The 18,214-nt window shown below is 43.8% G+C and overlaps 1 protein-coding gene and 1 long non-coding RNA gene across 8 annotated transcripts in view; one reads left to right on the top strand and one right to left on the bottom strand.

The window, feature by feature from the left end:
• Positions 1–18,214, top strand: part of LOC146205270 (organic cation transporter protein-like) — a 104,328-nt gene that overhangs the window by 40,865 nt on the left and 45,249 nt on the right. The gene's annotated exons all lie outside the window — the stretch shown is intronic.
• Positions 5,342–11,381, bottom strand: LOC146205272 (uncharacterized). The gene is made up of 2 exons (XR_014704164.1): positions 10,930–11,381; positions 5,342–9,718 (listed from the first exon to the last, which is right to left on the bottom strand). It is a non-coding gene; the product is annotated as an uncharacterized LOC146205272 (long non-coding RNA).

The following is an 18,214-nucleotide window of genomic DNA, read 5'->3' as shown; positions in this document are numbered from 1 at the left end:
AATAAATAAATGTGTTGAACGAACGCCACAGGAACCTTAGAAATATAGTGCCTAGAATATACTGGCTAGTGTGCCGAGGGCGCGCGCTGGCGTGTCCGCCGCGGTGATGCCTTCCCGCCGCCACCGCGGGGCGGCGCTACCAATAGCTAAGGTGCTATCGCTCCGCGTTCGCGGCCTCGGCAGCATAGGCGGCATATAGGTCCGGATAGCGCGCTGCGCTTTTCACTGCGAAACCTGTCTCTTGACGGTTTAAGCGCACTTTGTGTCTAAAAACAGTCTTGGTGGAAGACATTCATACTGTCCTAGTACTGTGCGGAGAAAATCATACGCTCAAATAGCGCTCGAGGAAGCGTTTAACAAATACTGTCTGGTCCATGTCTGGCATATATCTGTTTTATTTATTCAGCTGAACCGGATAAGGTCTTAAGCAGAACACATATTGACTTCCTGATATCCAGCCAGAGAAGATTTTTGAGAAAACCACCTAAAGTTGACACGTTGGTTGCAATAGTTTGTTAATCTTTGATTAAACGATCGAGTCCGGGCCGGATTCAATATATGAAATATTCCGATGACGATTTTATTTGATCTAGAGCCACTCGATTGCGATCCACGCATCGCGATTGCGGATGTAAGGTATCGTATGCATCTTCCTTCTGAGTGAGCGCTCAGTCAGCCCAAGTGGTTGTCCCGAATTATGGGAACTATATTCTCAATCGCGATCTAACCCGGAAGCGTATTGCCATACCATATCCCATAGGCGCACTGGAACAGACGACGCTTTCAGCGAGTTAAACGGCGATTGTTGCTGAAAGATCTCTGTGAACGCAACCTAAAGGTAACATACACTCACTGTAAAGGGCGATTGTTGCTGAAAGATGTCAGTGAACGCAACCTAAAGGTAACATACACTCACTGAGGCATGAAATGATTGTGGGAAAGGTAATTGCTTAGTGTAACTGTTGTCATACCGATTGTTACTTAAAGGTGTCTATAAACGCAACCTAAAGGTAACCTACGCTCACTGAAGGCAGAATATAATTACAGTGAAGACAATTGAAAAAAAAAAAATATTCAGAAAAAACAATAAAACACAGGAGTCGAACGCATGTTTAAGTGGCATCAGTGAAGAGATGCGTGGTGTTCATCCATTGAGCCACCAAAACGACGGGAACGGTGGGCTTCAAACATGTTCTTATTTGTTTAGACAATATATCCACTATTTGTCGCTTGGTGGCGCTGCTCAGAGGAATCACGCGCCAGAGCGTCGTCTGCTCGAGTGCTCCTACGGGATATGGTTTGCTAATAAGCAACCCGGAACGGATCGACGACGACTGTTATTGTCCGTGTGACACAGGTATCAGAAAATACCCTTAATATTTTACACTGTTCATTAATCCAACTTTGAATTTTATTTACTCTTCGGTCTTTTCTTATGGTCCATGGTATATCGCGATGCCGCAGTCAAGTGCTACGAACGTCAATATGTATACGGGCCTCATGCTTTCGGATAGGTTACGTCGACGTTTCTGCAATTCAGTCATGCTTATTGCTAAGGTGATATATATCAGGTTAGTGACGTTTTATAGCGTCACATTTATGCTACAGAAAACAAAAGCGATCTTGCTTTTTCGTAACATATATTGCACGCGCGCATGTTTTCAAAGATCGCATATGCGACAATAAACACAAGCAGTCTGAATCTGACTTCAGTTTTTGTTCTTACTCTTTATTCATTTGTTTTATTAGGAAGTCACTTAATTGTTGCTTCATACATAAATGATTATTATGCGGTGTGCTTTCTTTTGTAACAGAAGGAAAGGCAAGAAACAAAAGTGGTGATTGTATCACTGATTCTTTTTTTTTACAAAGTCTACAATATAGTAAAATTTGAGCCAAAAGGCACAGCAACAATAAACAAGTAAAAATATAGAAATGCACCGCTAAAGGTTTTGGAGAAAGGTCGCACATATGACACCGCAATAGTTTTAAAGTAGTCTGATACCAATTTTTGGTGGTTTTTTTTTTTTTTTTCACTTGCTAATGATGCGCTAGATATTCCTGTATAATTCTCCACGTGGTTTCTCGCTTACCACCGCTAAGTAATTTATAATTAATTTTACTTTCTTCACCAGTTTCGGCTTCGCGGTTTCAGCAGCCGAGCGGTTGTTGTACGGTCACAATTGTATAGGTCACGCGCGGGATTTAAAAAAAAAAAAAAAAAAAAAAAAAAGCTTCATCCGCAGACTCACTGATTAGCTCCTCATTTTGCGCTTTCAATAGAGCCACTTGTTCTGCGCTCCATGCCAGTTTTTTCTTAGCTCTTCTCAGAGCGCGAGAAATGTTGCAGCATTTATTTGGCTAGTTGCATGCTTTTTCCTTCTTTCTGCGCATCTTGTGTAAGCCTCCGCTGGTATTTGCATTAAGCGCAGCTAATCCCTTCAGAGTTGACGGTCAAGCGACACTTTTTCTGCAAAATATATTCCCATGAATGATATGTGCTTCCTGAATCAGCTGGTTGCAGGCCACATTCGGAACAAAGACCCTCCAGTGCCTATATAGCTCTATATTCAGCTTTAGATATTGTTGTATTGTACGCGTTTGTTTTTTTTTTCTTTTCCGAGAATATACACTATTGTGTCCACAGAACTGCGTTCAGGCTTCCAAAAGTTATCACTTTTTCTATGTACAAAGTGACAAAGTTTTTTTTTTTCTTTTTTTTTTTTTTTTTTTTTTTTTTTAGGCTCGATAACGCGCGTAGGCTACAGATCCAGCAGGTGCTTCGGTTAATTTGGTCCAAGTTGCAGGTATGTAAATTGAGTCAAACGGATCCCGAGGCTCAAAGCTGCACGTCTGCTGCTGCGGGCATGAGTTCTAGCTCGGCTCTTCTGCTGCCAGCTCTTTGGAAGCATTGTCAAACATCCTTGACGGTGCGTGCATGGCTGTCGTCTGCACCACTGGCATTACGGCACTGCGTTTTTGTCGTTTAGCTGCCGGTTGGTCACAGAGGTTCCTCAACTTTCTTTTCGATGTCTTCTTAGGCAGAAGATGGTTCGGATAATGGTCGAATAGCGTTGGCACGGTTTCGGGCTTAATTCGTGGTCTATCTCTAGCGAGCTCGTTGACGATGCCGTTTACTGTCACTTTGAACGTTCTCTCGATGTAGCTCTCCTCAAAATATTTTTCGCAGACAACACACGTTGAAGTCAACTTGCGGTCCTGTCTTTTAATCAGCCGCTTCCACTACGCAAGCTGCGCAGGGTCCGATGGCACACCGAACATAGAAACCTAGTCCTGAGCGGTAGCCACTCCGACAGAGCGACACGAAACATGTCTTTTCCCTGCCCTGATGCTTTATTTTTAGCATCATTAGTCGTTGCAAATTTAATTATCTCATATGAATGCAAGAAACAGAACGACTAAAACAAAAGAACAGCGTAGACGCGTCCAAAGCGCTCGAACCCACTGATGGCTCGGCCAGCGCAGCTGCGGCAAATCAAGGGCGCGCCGGCGGCCGACGGCGTCGACGGCACCTTTACGATGAGCAGCGCCCCTGGCGGCCAAAGTTGGAAGGCATCGCCGGCGCGGACACCTCCTCCCATTGAGAGAGCCCTCCGCACGGCACACTAGCCAGTATATTCTAGGCACTATATTAGAAATATTTCTAGTTTTTATGTTATGGCCCCATTTACAATAAGGTGTTTCCGCTGCCGGTCTAAAAATTACAATTTCTTGATCATCGGCGCATGCTGCCTGCTCTCACGTCTTGCAACTAATGTTCTGGATGCCTGTGCGCACTATATTGTGCACTGGATCCATTTTAACATGTGGAATTTCACAGCGCTGGCAAATGTAGTGGCGCCGGTACTTCGGTCATGTTCTGCTACCGTGGACGTAATTTTCGCTGAACACGGAGTTGTAGCACAAACCTTGAAGGAAAAAAGTGCGACGAAGCTTCAAAACTGACAAGCGCAACAGCGAGGACACTATTTTGCTGGTAACTAAATCTTATTTGTATGTAAACATGTCAGGAAGCGTTGCGATGACCGAAGGCTCGGTTTGTTTATACACAGTGCAAGAAGGAGCGCAAAAGCTTGAGAAACATGTAAAGTATTGTGCATTACAAGCGCTCTATGTTTTTTTTTCTTCCTTTATGGGCCCATCCCTCGGTAAATTACTCTCTTCATCGCTTTATTTATTTCGGCTGAGGCCGTCATTGCGAGTACGCTGTTGCCATGCTGGCTCTTGAGGGATGCAACGCCGCGGGCCGCGCCGGCTCGCTAGCTATCACGGAATCTCCGCTTACGTCACAGTGTGCGTCACTCAACTCCGACTACGTAGTCGGAGAGCACAGTTTGAATTCTACCGGCGGGAACAAGAAAAAAACCTCAACTTGTTATCGCAATATCTCAGCAATTATTCGATTTTTTGCTGCCGGATATGCGGCGACAGTGTCACCAAATGTAGTTTATTAGATTTTCATACCATCTTTGGCTGTCTTTAGTGTCCCTTTAAAGATGGAGCTTCAAGGTCCCCTATAATTTTTTGTGCTACGTTTCTTCCATTTAACTCATGAACCAACAAGCCAAAGCAGCTACCCTTTGGGTAACACTTGTTCCAAGAAACTGATATTTTGGCAGTCTTGTTTTTTTTTCCCAACATGTTACATTTTTGTGTTACTGGTATGAAGAGGGTCACATGACTTGACTTTAGGTTTGCTTATCAAGTTTTTAAAGCCAATGCAAAGCACAAGGCTACTCATGATTGTACATTTTGGTAGTCCAAGTTGAAGAAAACTGCACTGAAAAACTGAAGCAGACCAAAAGGCAACTGTAAGTGTTAACTAGAATGTAAAGTCCCAGCCGCAATGTTATGGAGTACGTTTCGGCAGTCAAGTTCTTATCATACTTTACCTAACATCTTACCTAACAAGAAGTACTTTACACATATATGTTAGCAAGTGCCACTGGTGCACTTGCGCATAAACCCAAAACAGCATTGTACCTCGTCTATGCAGTGGGGAAAAGAATTTCAAACACCACAGCATGCTCCATAGTATTTTGGCCGTGCCTGTACGTCACAGCACACACAAGAAAAGCAGTGCACGACGCTCTAGAGGCTCATGATATATGGGGGTCAAGTCTTCAAAAGAGCATTTGCTTAACTGTGGCTGCAGATGACAATGGCACGTTACAGAGGATATCACACAGCAGCATGGTACATTTTGAACAATGTCTTTATTATGATATGATGACAAACTGTGATATTCACATGAATGGGGAAAAAATGAACGAGAACAGTGCTCAGAGGTAGTTAGTAGATCGGCCCTTCGCTCTGAGGGTCTTCTCAATTTAAAACTGGTGCAGGTCAGCACGCTGAAGGAATGCTTGCTTCCTGCACATAAAATAGTCTAGCTCATTTCACAATGCATCCACATCTTACTAAAACCAAGATTCTTGCCCAACTGTAAGGAAACAAACATGTCAGTTCGGACAAGGTGATGCACAGTAACAGCCATAGGTCAATTCAAGATTATCTAAAAATATAACATGTAATCATAACCTTGCTAACTTGACATAAATGACTATTTATTAGTAGGCCTAGTGCTTCCAAGAACTTTCATGAAAATATTAGTTGACATGCATTTCAATGAAGCTGCAGCAAGTCAACTAAGACGAACAGAAAAAGTGTCAACACTGGAAATTTAGCACTGTGGTAGGAGTAACAGGGTGAGAGTATTGCTTGTGATTTATGTTTGGAATTTGGAAGAGAAAACAAAACAAAAAACAACACAAAATATGTGACAGTTAGTGCCAAATGTTGTAGATGCCACAATGATATATGACACAGCTGTACTGCTGATATTCTGACATAGGACCGACACCATTCCAACTTTAGGTTGACCAATCATCTCGCCCTATCATATACGCCAGCAGTCCCGGCTAGCTCAGTTGGTAAGCGAACATTCCTGTGAGGTGGTTATCCATGGCTTGAACACCAGACCAGGACACATTTTCCTTGTTTCTGTGAAAGCTGTATGGCTTCAATTTGCAGGCAAGTCTACACTACCCGAGGGGTTTCTCCTAAACAATGAAAAGTAGAATATGAGGTGACATGGCCTGAAATATTGCAGAAGAGTCTTGCACCATCCAATATCAAAGGTGACTATGTACAGTGCTCTAATTCATTCCAGATGGAATCAGAAATCCAAATGAAAAACTGTGTTGGATAGTTCTTTAAGGTACTGCCACTTCAACAAAATGTGCTACCAGATTACAAGAACGAAAAGATCTTGCTTCAGGTTAATGAAATTGAGCCTGATACAGACTTTTCAGCCAAACTAAGAAAGAAAGGAAAGCAGCACTTTCTTGATGCTGACAAGTGCAGTGATGGGCCAGCCGCAGCCCTCCCATTGTCGTGGTATGCATCAGTGCTTTCATACTAGAGCACTTGCAAAAAATGCCCACAACAGTGTAAACACTAGCACAAGAGTAATGCAAGAGCATTCAAGGCATGTGCCAAGATGAGGATCACAATGCTCAACGAAGGATTGCTTTTCAAGTCATCCAGAATGCATTTTTTTCTTTGTTCTTCACATTTTCTGACACATACACCGATTGAAAAATTCTTCAAATTACTATATCCTCCCATTCTGATGCAACTCTCATGAGATCACGCACTTTGAACATTCGAATATCTACTGTGTCAAAATATTTATCTTTAAAGGGAAAGAACACTAGCCAAAATATGTCAAAGGATTATGGTAGAGTTGAAAAGACCTTGCCTCATAGAGTAAAGATCGAGCACTAAAATATCAGAGGCTTTACAATTTTAATTTGCCATTGAAAATCGCATTAAAGAAAAACGAGGTGCTATCCAGCGAAGAAACCCTATTACTTTCAAGGTAATACCCCACGTGACTACATATATCAGCAAAATATCGCTGATTTTCGGATTTTCGTAAGTGCACACTTTTTTGTTACTTCTAGAAGTGCTTGTCATTATTTATTATATTTTGCGCTCTCTGCACTGAGTCATTCTAGCGGAAATTAAGAAGAAATGGACATGGGCAGAACATGTAGTGCGAAGAGAGGATAACCAATGGTCACTAAGGGTAACAAATTGGATTCCAAGGGAAGGAAAGCATAGCGGGGGGCGGCAGAAAGTTAGGTGGGCGGATGAGGTTAAGAAGTTCGCAGGGGTCAAGTGTATGCAGCTAGCACAGAACCGGGTTAATTGGAGAAATATGGGAGAGGCCTTCGCCCAACAGTGGGTATAGTCAGGCTGATGATGCTGATGCTGATGCACTGCGTCCTTAAATAAAACCACTCCTCATTTTGCACTGCGAGAGGCATGCTTTCAGGTTTTGCCACTAGATGGCACCACAGTGTTTGGAATTGCATGAATGAAGCGATTATAGTGCCCACTAAAACTTTCGTCGACGAGGCTTGCATTATTGTGCCGTAACAGCCTTTAGTGTGAAACTGAAAAAGAGTGTTCCTCAAAGCAAAAAAATATTTAATCACTGTCTGGCGAGTGAAATTTATATTTGTTTTCGGTACATCTTTTTTCTCGACCACCAGCCATCATCGTGGTCGCTGCTCATGGTTTCTAGCATCGGACTACATAAAGACAGCCGCATGCACTGATCGAAAAATTCTCGGCAAAAATTTTCAACACCGTTTCTACCAAATCCACTATGGAATCGAACATATTAAACATCAATATTTCCATTGCGCCGAAAAATATTTTAGACCTAAATTTTAGTATTTTGTCCCCTTAAAATCAGCTACTGGCCTCTTTAACTCCAATTTTTTTTTCGAGTGAACAATGTGACCTTGCGTACTGATTTTGATTTGAAAAACACACTGCTAAAGAATTTGGAATGGAAGGCCGGTCTGGACGAGTCTTCAGCTAGAGTGAAGATTGCTGGGAAACGTATCAACAACCTTAGATATGCGGATGATACCACTTTAATGGCAGAAAGTGAAGTGGAACTCAAGAGACTTCTGATGCGCGTACAAGAGAGTGAGAAGTTTGGGCTTAAACTGAACATTAAAAAGACAAAGATCATGGCATCTTGCCCCATCAAGTCCTGGAGCATCAAGGGACAACAAGTGGAAGCTGTGACAAATTTTCTCTTCTTGGGCTCCAAGATAACCCTGGAAGGAGACTGCAGCCATGAAATTAGGAGACGCCTACTTCTGGGAAAGAGAGTCATGGCTAGCCTTGACCGCCTAGTAAAGAGCAGAGACATTAGCCTGCCAACCAAGATCCGTATAACTCGTGCTATGTATGGTATTTCCAGTTGTGATGTATGGATGCGAGAGTTGTACTGTGAAGAAGGCTGACCGCCGAAGAATTGACGTGTTTGAATTGTGGTGCTGGCGGAGAATCTTGAGAGTTCCTTGGACGGCCAGAAGATCAAATCAGTCGATATTGTCGACCATAAACCCTGACTGCTCATTGGAGGGTCAAATTCTAAAGTTAACGCTCAGCTACTTTGGTCATCTGATGAGAAGAGAGGAGTCGCTGGAGAAAGATTTTATGTTGGGAAAGGTTGAGGGTCACCGGAGAAGGGGTAGGCAGCGAACGCGATGGTTAGATGGCATCCTCGAGGCGCTGCAGATGAAGTTATGTGATGTTAGGAAGATAGTGAGAGACCGGAAAGCGTGGCGTGATATGGTCCATAGGGTCACGAAGAGTCGGACACGACTGAACGACTGAACTGAACTGAACTGAAAGAATTTGAACCATAGAATTTCTATTTTGAAACTCAGCAGGACAAACATGAGAAGTATACAGCACTGAAACAATCTAAATCTCCATACCACAGGCACACGTGATCACAGGGAATATAACAGATCAATGCCTTAACACTGCTTCTTCATTTTAACCCACATTTGCTCCACCCACCTGCAGTGACACAAACCATAATGGTCATTAAAATTCTGAAGAAAAAATTACAGCTGCCAACCCTGCAGTTAAACCTTAGTCCCAACTAAGTTGGCAAAATTATAGAAAAACAATTTTTTTTTATAAATACCAATATACACATTATTTCACCACTGCCCTTTTTGTATACCCCTACCTTTATTGTACCTCGGTTACTTTGTTCTGCCTTTCACAGAAACTGCCAAAGCTTCGTTCCTTTTCTATAGTATACAGTACACTGATTCTGCTGCCTTGTCACTGTCAGCTGTATGTGGAGTGAGACTTGATCAAAATTTTTCATTGGCCTTTCCTGCCAATTAGAAGGACGGAAAATAATGTTTTAAAAAATCTAAAATCGAATGCAGATTTCTGTTGTCATTTCTATTAACTTGACATCAGGCAGCCCATGCTTTTACGTTGACTGTTTCATAGCAGTATAAGATCAGCAAATACTATAGGAGGTATACCAATGATCGAAATGGGTGTCATTTGTCATGCCACTGAAGCAAAGTTCAAATCTCCTGAAATATAGCAAGAACCACTTGTGTACTTACGCAGCTTATCTCTACAAATGACTTCAAGTCTGCGTGACTGTATTTCTCAAAGTTCCTCAAAAAACAAGCCCCAAGGACAAAATCAAGTAAACAGACATGGGTCGGCAAATAAGAGTGTGGGAAAATGCTACAGTTACTTACCCGTCGTTGCCTCGATTGTATTCTGCAGATCCTCTGCAATGCCTTCACTCTGCTTGTAGCTGTCCCAGTCCAGTTTTGACTTTTCCTGCCTGTTAGAGAGCGGAGCTCTACACTGAAGCTTGTACTAGCTTGTACTACATCAGGGCACAATCAATCATGAACTACAAAAGCAAAAGCATGCCAAATTCTGGGCGCACCCCAACTAAATTTGGAAGTCACCATTGGGGTGGCCATAGTTTAATTACCCACTAGCCCACACCCTGACCCTTCTATGCTTCTACAACAAAGAACCTCATCAACGAAGCAGCTAAGAATGCATCAGGCCTCTCACTTTTCATATTACATGCAAGAAGAATAACAAAGTCTGTCCAAGCAGTAACACAGGTGGTATATAGTCGTCCCCCTTCCAAGGCACAAAAAGAAAGAAAAAAAACATTATGCTGGATGCAAATCTTGGACGATAATGAAAGGTTTTTTCCCCCAAATAACCAGCCATATTGCATACTGTTTTCATTTCATGATCTCAGCAAATCAATAACTCAGCACCAATGCAATACCTTACCAGTACAGGTACCATCAAAAAGTAAATGGAAGGCAATGCTCGTCAAAAACGTCAATTTTAGTCGCCAATATTTTATGCATTGCTGAACAGATGTGTATTCAGTCTAAATGTGGTTCTATGAATTACATGGTGCACAACAAACCTCGACCATTTGGCTTTGGATTCAAGGAAATTCAATTTATATTCAACAAAGTTGCCTTCCTTTTGACAATGGATATACAAGACTCCAAGAAGTTATGAGTTGTAACCACTATCGTGTTGAAAACATTGTTGGTTCATGAAACGATGCCACAAAGTGCATGATAAAATGGCTTTGGTGACTACACAATGGCACTCATGGAGCCTCTGCGCAGTGCTGTCTAGAAAATGTTTTATGGTTTACAGACAGAACAAGGTGCAGAAGATGGGTAAAAAAAAGTCAAAGGAAACTGAGCAAGGGTTGAAAGGCAGCCAAGACAGAGTAAGCAAGGCTAAACACTGTAGGTCAGTTAAACAGGGTTAAGTCCAAACTGAATTTTACACTGATTACTTGCTCCTGGCTTTCATTTTATGATAAAAAAAGAAAAAAGAAAACAGCAAATTACAGGGTCAGCATACATAATGCGATTACGAGTACCAAAGTTAGAATGACCTATCATAAAAAAATCCTGACCATCAATAGTGTTAAACAATGAAATGTGTTCTGCATTCTAAACTGATCAGCATTCTTACTACGTAAAAGAGAAGGTCAACACTAACCAGTGTACTAATTTTTGCTTCTTGCTGAACAGCTGGTTCAGCACATTTCCTGCTCCACCTGGCTTCTTTTTTCTGAAGGGAAAAAAGGAAACAAGTTACTGATCATACAGTGCCTTTTCATTTTCTTTTTCTACTTTTGACTCGAACACACTGTGTGCACAGAAAGAAGCATAATGTTGTTGAACCTAAAGGGATATTTTTAACAGCTGTCAAAAAGCCACTTTTTGTTTTAAAAGAGACATGAGCACATTTGGTAACAACTAGGGGGAGGGAGAAAGAAAGATGTAACCTGTGCGGGATGTCATACAAGGTGTCCTCCCAGTCACATCTGGCTACCCAGACGTGAAATGAGTATGAACACAAACATGATTTTCCTGGGAACCTTCCCTCTGTTTGAATTCAGAAAGTTGCCATGAGGTACTATGAGCACAGGTGGTCTCATTACAGCACCCCAGTGGCATGGCGCCCTATGCTAGGTGTCACCCTCGTTCTGATTACCCTCAGCTGCATGGATGCTCTGCGACAATGATGACAACAAACATGGTTCGCACAGAAGCGTTTGCCTTGAACAGCTAACACTGCAAAATACAAATGTGCCAGCAATAAATCTGGCCCGGCCCATTTAATTAAAGCTTTTTATTAGCATGTGAGACTACAATTTCTCCCTTTTTTGAAACTGATGAATTGTTATAAGCAGCGAGAGCATGGGATTTATTTCCATGCAAAACTTGACAGTTGACTACTGTATGGAATAATTACGCACATTTTACGACATCCACTAAGCACAGATGCATTTTCCTCTGCTTTTATGAGCAAGTCTTCTTTCACACAAGACATGTTCTCTCATTGCATCCCAGTGAGCAAAAACTACACCTACTCCCAGTGTGACGCTACACAAAATGCATGCACGCAGCACTCACCAAACTGTTTGACAGGAAAACATCACCAGCTTGAGGAACTTTTCTAAGCTCAGTTTTTAAGTATAAGTTTTTTGTATTTCTAGCTGGTTTCAGTTTCTTGCATACTTAAAATTAATCTTTTTTTTTTTTTTTTGTTATATCGTCAACAGGCAAAATGCTTTCTTCAAAGATTGCAGTATAATAGTAAATAAACAGACATAATAACCCTACACACGATGCCCACAAAATATGCCATCATAAGAACATCTAAGCAGGACTGGCAGTAGTGTTATGCCACATTCAAATGCTGGGGAAATACAAATTTTGACCTAATGTGCACAGGTCTGCCACCCTGAACAAACTATAAAGGCTAAACAAAATTTAATTATTGGCTCTGCCACCTTGGATGGTACCACGGCTACCATAACTATGTTATTCTGGTACATGCATTAGTAAAGCATTGTTTAGTGCTTTTGACAAGCAGGAAACAAAGCATTACAGACTAGGAGCATAGCCAGAAATATTTTTCCAGGGGGTGTCATATGCACCAGTGAAAAAATAAGAGAAACAGCCTCTGCCCAAACAATATCAGAGTCATTTTTCTCCTTTAATAAAGCCAAAGGTTTCAAGTTTCATTGACTGCAATATCTACATAAAATAAAAAGTGCACACAGGACTACGAGGACTTGATTTGTAAAACACATATGCACTAATTCGGAGATTCAGAGCCTAGCAAAATTGTCTAACATTTGTAATATGTCCACTTTGTGTCGGTATCCACTGAGGGGTGAAGCAGATACTGCGCTTTTTTTCCCCCCAAAACAACAAACCAACTGAAGACATTTAGTTTAGCTTAATTTGTTTAGCTTATAGGGTTAAGCAACTCAGGCTGAGAGATGCCATAGTGTGGAGGGCTCTGGAAATTTCAACCACCTGGGGTTCTTCAATGTGCACTGACATTGCACAGTACATGGGTGCCTTGCAAATAACTGCGTAAATTGAAAATCTGTGTACTACATGAAAAGAAACGTACGGTATCCTTCACACTTCTCGCCGAACACACAAGCTGTGCTATATGGGAAGGAAAGGCGGGAGTGAGAGAGAAAGAGGTACCGTAGTGGAGTGCTATGGGATCCAGGTGAGGCTGAGAACAAACACCTACCAAATAATCTATGGAAACAAGAGGATACCATAGGGAGTACAGAGATGCATTAGCCAGTTTAATCAGTATGTTATTACCAAATTCAATAATTTTTATTTTTATTTCTCTCCAGTGTAGCAAGGAGAGATCCCAGCCCAGAAACATTTGGGGAAGAAATAAACAAATTTTACGGCAGCTGAAGAAACAATACTTGCTAGAGAAGCAAATTAGACGTACCATTTCTACCATTCATGGCCATACGCTAGAACACTGTGCATGCTACCATAGTCAATACACAATTCATGAGTCTCATTAGCGTCAGTTGACATTAATAAAACTTAATCACCAAAGCTAAATGCCATTCAGCTGAGCTACAGTAGGGAACTGAGACTAGATCACTCTACCACCTTCACTGCTAATCTGACATCAATAGCAGAGCATGTCTGCATTTTTCAATCAGCAAGGTTCCCCTCGGTAACAAGATCAGAAGTATACAATTGGGTAATACGCATTATCTTGGAAAAGATAGAAGCTTCCATTCTCGTCAGCCACATACCCAGGCGGCAGAGGTGACTTGGACTGTCCAGCAACATCCTCCTGAGTCTTTGCAAATAAGCTTCCTTTGAGCCTACTGACACCTCCTTTTCAACCCTGAAATATCAAAACAAAGTGGTGCACTCATAAATGCAAAATTCTTGCAGGCAATTATACCTGTCGAGTCCAAACAAGCTACACATGAAGTCATTTCTCAACCTTTGTGTGCTACGTGGAAGTTACGTACGATTTGCGTTTGGATACATATAAAATTGTCAAATGTTTCGGTTTTATTACAGCCTCAAACAAGTAAATTACGGTATGCATGCACATTTCTGTACAGAGCCACTAATTTTAGGCATGGCACATGGTGTGGCAAACCCAAACATTTAGACTGTACAAAATATTGTCAAGACAAGCCCCAAGGAGCGTCGGCTTCCAGCACTGATATCAGGGTTCAGCCCCCAGCACGCCTCTCGAGCCAACGGTCACATCATCGTCGCTGTTCCCAAGCGCGGCGGCCGTGCGGTGCTAGGCACGTGGCATTATCCCCCCACCCCCCTCATGCACGCGAAAGGAAAACATCACCTCGATGACAAGGTGAGAAGAAAGAAATCGGTATGGCTGAGTTAAGGTGTCCTGCAGCAGCCGAGCTGTTAAAACCTTGCCTCGGTCAGTAATGATGGTCGACAGTGCACTGCGTCTAAGCACAATGTCGTTGATAAAAAAGTGAACAACTTCACCTTTATTTCAGTGTAGCGTGTCAAGTAGTCTGTGGCAGTCCATGGCGATTACGATCCCCTTGTGGTCGTTCGAGGATAAAGGAAATGGACCTAAAAGGTCCATACCCACTTTCTCGAATCATGTCAGGAGTGGCTTAATAGATTGCAACATGCCGGATGGCTTGAGCGCGGCCCAGGCAAAAAAATAACTATTGCATTCCACTTGGAAATCATCAATTGGAATCAATTGGAAATTCCCTAATGTGTTTTCGGCACTTTTGAAGAATACCGATTGGAAAATACCAACTGAGCTATTCCAATTGGCCAACACCAAATGGTCAGCCCCAACAGGTAGGCACCAAATGGACCATTCCAACTGACAGACACCCATTGGTCAGCTACAATTGTCAGGCACCAGATGATCCTACAATGACAGGAAGCAATTGTCAGGTGGTCTGATCAATTTATTAAGAAAGATTATAGATATAGAGTCTTATCATGGCATCCAGCTCAGTCCCTGGCAGGTCCCGGCTTGCTCACAAGGCATCCAGGTCCCTGGCGAAATTCCTGCAATTATCATTCAACAGCCTTACTACAGTGAAACATCAATATACAGCAGTGGCCAGGAACAAGATATATAGAGCACACAAAGTAAACCAATATACACAGCACTGAAATTTACTGCAAGCTTAATTTCATGCATGAACATGTTTTATACCTGGCAGGTTCACGGATAAAGCTGTAGGGAGATCCAATCGGACCGCTAGTTGGTGATTCATAAGGATTTACAGCCCAATGAACAGCTTCCACAATATTGCCTCAATCCTCTAGTGCACTCTTCCTGTTTAATATTAGTACTGAACACGAAAATAAATTGCTTTATCCTCACACCTAAAAAAGGAAACAAGGTAAATAATTACTATTAGGGAACTACTTGTTTTTTGGGGAAAGCAGCGGACTATAACAACCAAATCCAATCAGTACATGAACTGATGTTACGATGCGAAGAAAAAAAAATAAGCTAAACAGTTCAGAAGGCAGTATCATACAGGCCATACCTAAATTAAAATACGCTAATAACACGCGCTTTAATAATTTCAAGCACAGAAAAGGCAACCACTATCTGAAATTCTGTTTTCTTGTAGTGGGGCACAACCACTTTCAAGCTCGCGATCTTGAGCGATTATCACATTGTACACGGCAGTTATGCATTAGGTGTTTGCGCTGCAGCTCAGACTGTCCCCACAGCCTGTAATAAGTAATGTGAGAGTAGAGCGCGCCACTTGCGAAGACAAGCATGTTAAAAAAAAAAAAAAAAAAACACCTTAATTCTTTGAAGACAGTCTGTTCAACCAACGCCTTGGATTACCAAAAACAAGGAGGTTGGTTATAAGCTTCGAAAAATTGCAAGAGTGGAACACGGTAGCACCTTCTTTATGGCACTCGACATACACGCACGGACGCCACTGCGCCGACTACGCCTGGTTATCGGAGTAACGAATTCCTTAACGCTCCCGTGTTAAAATGTGTCAGTAGATTAACTCCTATGTCACGCATACATATTCATGTAATCTCCGCTGTGCAGATTTTTACGAAACGCGATCGGTGTACTCACTTCCAAATGCGGTCGCTTTCGCCGGGGTCGTCCGTCTTGATGTGTTATTGCCATGAACCACTGTTGCGTCAAAGGTGACAATCCTTTGACACTAGGAATTGGCACAACTGCGCAATCGATGACCTTGCAGCGCACACAGGTTGGTGAAGGTATCCGAGCATACTGCGCGCACTCGCACACACAAGGAAAAAAACTGCTGCCGCGAGCCGAGCCGCGGAAGGCACCAAGCGCGGAAAGATAGTAGCCGCACCAAAGCTGGAGTTTGCTCCGCGACGCCAGCGCTCGGTTTCCAGCGGAGCGGAACTACAAAACCTACGCGCACCCGCGCAGCGCGCGGCTGTCTGCGGAGTCTGCGCAGCCCGCTCGCTCGGGAGCGCGTGCTACAGGCAGCCGCGCGTGCAAGCGGAGCGGGAGAAGGAGAGTGAGGACGAGGGGGGGATGGTCGTGCGTCTGTGCGTGCAAAGCCGGCGCTCTTTGCCAGTGGTGTTTCTTATTTTTGCTTTTTTCTGTGCCCCGGCTGACATAGAGGCTGGCTGGAGGCACGCTTTTTATCGGTGCTTTCGAAAGTGAGAAATTATGATTAATTGATCGCCGCGGACATTGTTTTCAAAGAGCGCTTGTTGGCAGGCTCAGACTAAAAAAAAAAAACACATGAACGCGAATTCGGTACTCGAAGGCAGAGGCAAGCGACAGGTATTTTGAAGGACTTGAGGCGGCACCTCTTGATGTCTCTTCCATGTTGTTCAGAGAATGAAGGGTCAAGCCTTCTCGTTGAGAATTGATACGCGTGTACACAGCGACGAGTGCTCCGGGCGCTGGTTGGGGAGCTTCCTTTCCATTTGTGACTGCTCACTTGAAAGGGGCCTATTCAACTCTTTGGGGACAGACGTTTTAGGCGCTGTGCAATCCCTAGTTCAGTTATTTCCTCTAGCGAATGCGCAGTTTTGAGCTCCCAAAGCAGGATCGCGTATGAGGATAGAACGATTAACGTATGTGTTTTCCCTTTATAAGCGCCGAGTGATGGCATTAATGACATATATCTGTTTCTTGAGGCCGACTTGGTTCTGCGATGGCTGCTGCGGCACCGCCAGTTACAAACAGAGGTGCGAGATACGAGCGGTACGAGATACCTAAAAAAAAAAAAAAACGACAACCATCGTTTCAATACGAAAGAGAGAAGAGCGAAAAACACTTTCACGAGTTTTGCGAAAAAGCGCGCCGTCACTTTTTCATTCCAGTTTTTTTTTCTTGCCTCCTTTGTTGGAGCGCGACGGCAGCCAGAATGCGGCCGGAGGAGGAGAGAAACAACCGAGTGCGCGCGGGCAAACACGTGCTGGAGAGCAGCGCGGAGCAGACAGCATGCTTTTAAAGGCCGCTGTACGGTTGCTTTTTTGACCCGCTCCGCACGCATGCGGCCCGCACGTTTTCTGCCTCAAGCGGACGTGGTGCGGAAAGGGTGTTGAGACTGTGTGATTCTTGATAGGGGGGTGGACGCGTTCTAGGTGGGGGGGATTGAAGGGTGGGGTGGTTAACCCCCCTATTGCCTCCTCATGAGAGGGACACTGTTGGGGGGCTATGCCAGGGGGGGGGGATATTATTATTTAAAAAAAAAAAAAAAAAAAAACAATAATATTAATAGGATAGGGGGAGGGAGGCGGGTCTGTTCGTGGCAGGGGGCACCTGAGGACGTATATGGAGGGGGGCGAGGTCGATGAGGGGAAGCGGTACAGTGCCCACAGCGCGAAAGGTTCATCGGCGGCGGCACCCGAAGTAGTAGCCCGCGTGCCCGCTCCCAGGGCGAGGCGGTGGCGGCGAACTTCGGCAGTATCCGGGGTTTTGAAGGACGGGTGGTTCAGCGGGGCACCTCGCCGCTCACTTGGCGTCCCGGCGATCCTTTCCCCTCCCCGGTGCCGGAATCCTGCAGCCAGCCCCGAGCACAGACACCACACCACCACAGCCGCGGCGTCCGCCGTCCGATGACACCGCACTGCGCGCACAGGATATCCGATCCCGACGATTCGACGATCGTTTTGCTGACTGCTGGTCAGCCGGACGGTTCCAGCGTCCCGATTGGCGCGTTCGGGCGTCGCCTTCCGTCCAATACCATCATACTCCAACTGCTGCGTGACCACCGCGGAGCTCTTTCGCGTCTTCATCTCTTTCTCTATGTCTTCCTTTCTAGCGTGCTGCATCTCGGCTGTGTCGGAATCGCCATGGCGTGGTTTCTGTCGAGGCTTTTGGTGTGGTCGATGGCTCTCGTCAGCTACCACATGAGTAGCAGTTCAGCAGAGCGCCTGACTACCTACATGGCCGCCAGTAGCGATTAGTTGGTCAGTTCATCGCCGCCGACGTAATCCACCAGCAGCAACGTAAA

The sequence above is a fragment of the Amblyomma maculatum genome, chromosome 1 (genome assembly GCF_055883805.1).
Source record: "Amblyomma maculatum isolate TAMU_Amacu chromosome 1, ASM5588380v1, whole genome shotgun sequence".
Taxonomy (NCBI): domain Eukaryota; kingdom Metazoa; phylum Arthropoda; class Arachnida; order Ixodida; family Ixodidae; genus Amblyomma; species Amblyomma maculatum.
The sequence above is the reverse complement of the archived record's forward strand: the minus strand, read 5'-3'. Positions and strand labels throughout refer to the sequence as shown.